This window comes from Drosophila nasuta, chromosome 3 (assembly GCF_023558535.2).
Source record: "Drosophila nasuta strain 15112-1781.00 chromosome 3, ASM2355853v1, whole genome shotgun sequence".
NCBI lineage: Eukaryota > Metazoa > Arthropoda > Insecta > Diptera > Drosophilidae > Drosophila > Drosophila nasuta.
Genome location: NC_083457.1, coordinates 48,303,622 through 48,310,787, shown reverse-complemented (window position 1 = coordinate 48,310,787; position 7,166 = coordinate 48,303,622).

Here is a 7,166-nt window from a genome sequence, read left to right as displayed (position 1 = left end):
GTTGTTGTTTCCTTTTATTTTGTTCTGCTTTTTTTTGCTGCTGTCTTTTGACTTGGCCATTGTTTGCGGCCAGGACGAGACGGCATTGTTCGTCAACTAGACACGTTCTTTTGCCTTTGCCTTGTATTCTATTTCCCTAAACTAGCAATGACTAAGACTTTTGGCTGGCCACTGATAGTGTCGTCTGGCTTCTGGTTGCATTGCATCATTAATTATCACTCATACGTCGCGTGCAACGCGTTGAATAATTTAATGAACTTTGTTCACTACCATTTTACTTATTTAAGTTACATACTTACATACATAATTAAATTGCTTAAGTGATGAGTTATACAATTACAAATAATAAATTATGTATAAATACTATGTATATAAAATACTAAGTGAATTATATATGATTACTCTACATACTATGTAAATACGAAATACTAAAACCTAGCTATGGCTTTATTCCTTAAGTTAAGCACGATTTAAAATTTTTGTTTTAACTTTTTGTAAATAAAATAAATACATGTTTAAATTTTGCAATGGATCTATTGAAGGCTTCATTTAATGATATTTTGTTATATTATAGTTAACAAATAAAGAAACCTATTTTGTAATGTCACAAATAAAAGCTTCATTCAGAGCTTTATTGAATAATAGATTTAAAAGTGTAAGAACAAAAATTCCATACAATTTCTAAAACTATTTACAATTTGGAATGTAACAGTTGAAAGCTATTTAAAAATAAATAAATTCACATTTTGCAATGTGGCAATTGAAAACTTCATTTACAGAACTTGTTATTTTGGCACGTAGATAAAGTTTGTTTAAAATCGAATAACAAGCAAAATTTTGAAGGTAGATCGAGTTAGAGCTAGAAGTAGAGTTGGTATAGAAATTAATAACTTTGATTCCTAAGAATTTGATTGCGATTAAATTGTAGAATTTATTTAAAGAATACTTCTACATGGTAAATGCTTTGGCTGACAATCTGGAATATTTTAATGGTATATTTCGAATGTATTACTTCAAGGCCATACCAAATATTAATTTGGTATATTCAAATAATAATGCCGTACTGTTTTGCCTTTATTCAAAATGGATAGCGGGTATCCCACAGTCGAACACACTGGACTGTAGTTTTCTAACTTGTTTTCTGTTTTATTTAGTGAAATGACTAATATAATATTAAATAAATACTCTCTCGCAAAGTTCCATATTTCAGTTGCTGGTTCATTTCATAATATATTTTATATGAGCATGAATAAAAGATTTAAATTATAAAGCTGTTCACATTTTGCAATTTGGCATTTGGAACGTGGCATTTGCAACGCTTCATTTGCTGCCATCGGTCAGCGTTTTTGGTATTAGGCACTGCTCATTTAACCCGTCTACTTCTAGTCAGCACAATTGCCGCTTCAAATGCCCTTGTGCCCATTTCTCACACACAAACAGAGCACACACACACATTCACACACACTCGCATACACTCGAGCTGAGCTCAAAAGTAAATGCGCATATATTTTAAACACACACTCGAAAGTAAACCGCCGTCGCCTCAGTGTGTAGCATGCAACACTTGCCACAATACACAACATACACACATCGACACACACACACTCACACATACTTTCATACAGAGCACACTTATACACACTTAAGCACACCCTTCTTTTTTAATGACGTCATAGGCGCTGCTCGCTGCAGAAAGAAAAATCGAGCACAGCCTCTGTGCTAAAATCCGAAACCGAAACCGAATCCGAGAACCGAAACTGAAACTGAAACTGAGTCTGTGTGTCGTCCCTTTAGCTCTTAACCTAGTTGGCGTGCATTGAACCAGCTGCTTACCCCATTCTCTCCTCGCTCTTCCCCTTTCTCTGCTCTCCTCTCTCATACTCTACGCTCTCTGCGCAGCTGCGGCTCTCATGCAGGCTGCAGCTGCAACGGGCAATGAACTGCCAGGCAAACAAGGACATTGCAGTCACAGGCACCGGCACACACACACACAAACACACACACCAGCGCACCAATACACTCTCGCTTGGCTTGACACTTTTGCCCGGTTATGAAACAACAATAAAGTGTTGTAGCGACCCCTCGCAGACGGCGCAATTTGCGCCGATTTGGCATTTAACTACAGTTGAAGGATGCGCAACGCGTCGCCAAGCTGTGAAGCTGAAGCTATGAAGCTATGAAGCTGTGAAGCTGTAGCTGGCCACTCGAAAGCGTTGCTAACCTTTCTCTCAAGGCAACGAACCGTAAATTGCCAGCGGACACGACGCATTCAGTCGCGAACCTTCGCCCAATTTCCGCTGTATTTTGCCGTTGTCGTTGCCTACTTTCCAGAGCGTCTGTTGTCTATTATTGTGTGACATTCGCGGTCTGGGCTGGGGTTCAAATTAAACTGACATTTTGAAGCGCATGCATGCGGCTATCTCTCTGTCTGTCTGTCTGTCTGTGACGTCATCACCAACAGCTTTGATGCCGGTCGAAGGTCGGTGAGACAAAAGGCAGGCATTAAAACATGCATAAACATATATTTAGGTTAAGCCCATCTCAGGCGCTTGGGCTTAGGTGTCGTCCTTAATGGGCCATATCCTGCACATTAATCAGCGTGGCGTCTCATGGCGTGTGAAACTGAGTTTTGGGTCAAGTGGCGCAGCCTCTCGAACGACATTTTTTCTTTGCATTCTTTGCCTAAACAATCCATGCGCCTTGTGGCCTTCCTTTGTTTGCTGTCTCCTCTCTCTCACGAAATTGTTGCAATTGTTAGAACGCAAGGTTGTCGCTGTTCCTTTTCACAAAAACTGCACCGCATTCAAATTAGTTGCAAGCGCTATGCTATTTATAGTGAGAAGATGGAGGAGCAGCGATGCATTATGCAAGCCACGCGATGGCCGTGAAGTCGCCGCCGTGTCGCCTGTTTTTATACTCGCTGTCCATAGGGTAGAAGGGTATGATAGCTTTGTGCAGGAAGGAAATTTATGTGACAAGCAGAATAGGAAGTATATATATTCTTGATCAGCGACACAATATAGCTACGTCCGTTTGTCTGTCTGTCCGTCCGTATGAAAATCTACATTTTGGAGACTATAAGACATAAATATATATTTCTTTTTCGACAGCATTTGTTAGATCAAGATTGTTTCAAATTTTTGCCTGCCCACTTCCGGCCTCGCAAATTGGAAAAAATCGAATAACAAGCGTCATTTTAACAACTTTTGGTACACACAATAATAACTATAGTCTTCCAGAAAAATTGGTTACGATCAGATTAAAATTGTAGAAGTTGTTAAGGAAATACTTTTTCTGACCATCTAATATATTTTGAACTCTATGGTACATTTTAAATGTAGTACTATATCGATATACAAAATTTGGCGTTCGGTATATATTTTAATTTTTGAGGTATATTTTTTGTATATTTATATTTTATGGCTTTATTGAAAATGGGTACCGGCTATCGTACAGTTGTGCCTTCTGTACATTTTAGTATTTGTGCGGTATATGTTTGGTATATTGTACTATATAGCTTTATTGGAGAGGGCAGCGTGTATTTTAAGTGGAGCCTTCCGTATATCTTAGCACTTTTTGCGGTATATTTTTAGTATATTTGTTGAATATGGTTATGTGAATAATGGATAACGGGTATCCCACAGTAGAGCATACTCGATTACATGTTTTAGTGTTTTTGCGGTATATATTTGATATATTTGTAGAAGATGGTTAAGTTGGAAATGGCTAGCGGGTATCTCGGAGTCGAGCACATTCGACTGTATCTTTCTTACATCTATAAATATAGTGCAGTGCAACGAAGTGTGAAAAGGATGCGGCAAAGGGATGCAGTATAAATATAAACCACGCTCATCACGTCCATCACTGCGTCACATGTCCTTTATGCACATGCATATCATTCAGCTATTCAATTATGCGCGGACACATGACGTATACGCATTGTGTGACAATTAATGTTGAGTTGCCTTTGTGGTTAACTCGTCACTCGCTCGTCAATTGCTGCATTTCTATAGTAACTTCCACCTCTACTCTCTCTTTCTCTTTGACTCTTTCTAGTTGTGACGCTGCAACAGTTTCAAGAATGAATTGCACAAGGATGCAAGCCGCTGCCGACAAACGTCAACGTTGCCGAGCGGCGTTGCCCTGACCCAGTTAGTGCAATTCGTACGCCACACACACATACACACACAGACACATAGATACGACTTGCATTCTAAAGGCAGATAACGACGTCACAATTGAACCTTCAGCGTGTGGTCAAAGCGCAGCACCTGCTACGAACGTCTTAGCGTTGCGTATACGCAATAAGTTTGTAAAGAAGTTGGTGAATCAATTTCGTTAGCCTGACACTTTAACTAATTGCAGACGTCTCCACAGTTCATTGGCTGCCAGGCTGCAGCCTTAGGGAGTTATGTCAGGTGCATTAGACTCGTAATTACGCATATTTTCATCAACATATGTGTTTGCTTTTGGCCTTGAGCTGGCGTAAATTGAGTTGCGGCTGCTATGGTTTCCCGTGGGTTCCGTCAATGGGCAACGAGGTCGAGGACGTCGCTGTGGCGTCTGGCTTCCGGCCAATTATGAATGAAATCCTTGTAAGGACAACGACGCCCCAAAACAGGGAATCAAACTGGGAAGAGCGAAAGCGAGAGCGAGCGAGCGAGGGCGTTAGTTCTTGGCCCGGCGTTGTCCGGTCTGGGTGCTGAAGGCCAGACACAGGACACGCACAGGATGCGCGCGCTGCTCTCTGTCTGACGTATGACCTGATCAAGGATGCGACTGGGCATAAGCTGGGCTACGTCATCAACGATGAGACGCTGCATTGTCCTCCAGCGGAAGCGTTAACCTTCGCCCCGCTTCGATTGAGGCTGCATTTTGTGAATGAATGCAGTCGAGCTGCCTGGATGAGTTGAGGGTTAATTGACACACCGAACAACTACCTTTCTCCTTCCCCTTTTCTCTTATTTTATTGCTCACTTACCCGCTCTCCCTCTCGATTGTAGTTAATGCTACTAATAATACAATTAATTAGGGACGACCCTGGTCTGTCCCTAATCGTGTAATTGTTGCTTATGCGACTCCATATCTCTTCTCCCCTCTCTGTCTCCCTCCACTCACTCTCTCCCTCTTTGTGTGAGTGCAAATGAGTGTTGTCACTTAGTGTTTTCGTTGCCTACTTTTATGCGTTGTCCATGTCACGTAGCCAACTCAGCTCATCACGAGCCCAAAGCATTGAAGTAGCATTGGAGCATTGGAGCAGCAGCTTTCGAGCATTGCCAGCTAATGTGGCCGCAATGCGCATAATATTTTCGACCCTACGAGCAGCCCTCTTTAATGGCTTGTCATGCATTCGAAATAAGACACATGTGTCCACGCTGCAGTTGGCAGTTGAACGGCCAGCAGATGCCCTACAATAAAACAACAAATGAAATAAAGTTAATGAAAAATGTATACAAAATCAGAGTACTAAACATAATGAAAAAAGTAGTAAAATAAAGAATAAAATCTTGAATCTAGATTATATGATGTCGAAATTGAACCAAGAAGGTTTTTTCTTAAAGCAAGATCAAAATTCTACAACAAAATTCAATCGTGAATCAATCAAGATTATAATCTTGATTTTAGAATGGAAAATCTTAAAATGAAACCAAGAAATATCAGAAATTTGTCCATCACAAAATTTTATGTGACCACGACCTTAGACACAAATAAACTAATAGTTTTATACAACTTAATAGAAAATTACGTAAAAATAACAGAAAGAAAAAGAGAATTTCCTTAAAAGTGGGGAAAGGCTAACACAGATTTATTTGTGTATTTAGAAACGGACTTGTCAAAATTATCAATCATAAACTAAAAGATGTCATTTAAACAGACAACACACAACAAAAGGAGTTAGGGTACTATATTTTTCATTATATCGAAGAGGTTTTTGTTGAAACTATATTGACAAAAGATGAAGCAAATAGTGAATTAAATAAATATTTATAATGAAATGACAACATGAGTATTTTTTTGGGAAATAATAGATAGTAGGAAACGAATCTTGTTCATAAGTTGAAGGAGATTGTGCAAATGTTCAGTTTTAGATATAAAGTGACCCCCTAAATAAGTGCCTTTGACTCAGACAGCTAAGCAATTTAGTAGCTATCATTGACTTCAGATAGATTTCAGTTAATTGCATAGCAAATACCCATTTTCTTAGCCAACAAATTGTCGATAGACAGAAGTTAGGGGAGCAGTAGGCAATTGACAAAGTAAATAGAGCAAACTAGCCAGCATAAATATAGATACAACATAAATAAAGAAAGGGTAGAAATATAGAGAAATACGGCAGACTAAGCAGTTGACTTCGTATTTGGAATTTAATGTAATTCAGTGAAAGCTATCTTATTCGGAATCAAAATAGATTAATTTAAATAAATTTGGAATGCATGGAATTGATAATCGATTAATAAAAGAATCTTTCATTTACTAATTTATTATGATTGAACAAAAAAAAAAACGTGCTAAAATCAAAAATAAAGACTTGAATCAAGATTATGATATGTGATGTCGAAATCAAAACAAGAACTTTTATTTCTAAATTAAAATAAAAGTTCAAAACAAATTCTGTAGTATAATAGTATATCCCAAGCAACTTAAACCATCAGCCTATTAACTAAATCAGCTTTCTACAAGTTTTAAGTTAACAAGTGCTTAGTTTCATAATAAACAAATATTTATACATTACATCTAATCAATTGCCTTTGCTGCTTATTAGGCTCTTAATAGATATCTATTTCAGTTTCCATGTATTTTTACCCACTACTATTTTTCTTTGTTATTATTATTAGAATGTGCTTGCTCTTATTTTTAGCTGGTAAATTTAAAAATGTAATTTAGTAACAGGATAAACATCAAATCAACTCATCTTGAAATAAACATTCGTTTTACTCCCATCCGTTTGGGATTGTTTCGTCACCTAAAACCCATTGATGTGCGTTTCTCATTTTAGCTGTTTTTTTGTGGGCAATCTCCAGAGAGCATTGACTATTTTTATGCGTCTTTTCTTAGCCTGTTCAGCTTGTTTTCTTTTCGACTGAACGGTAAGTGTAAATATTGGGACTAAACGAAGACGTTTTGTTTTGCGTATTGACTTCAATTACCGACACATTGTGCATATT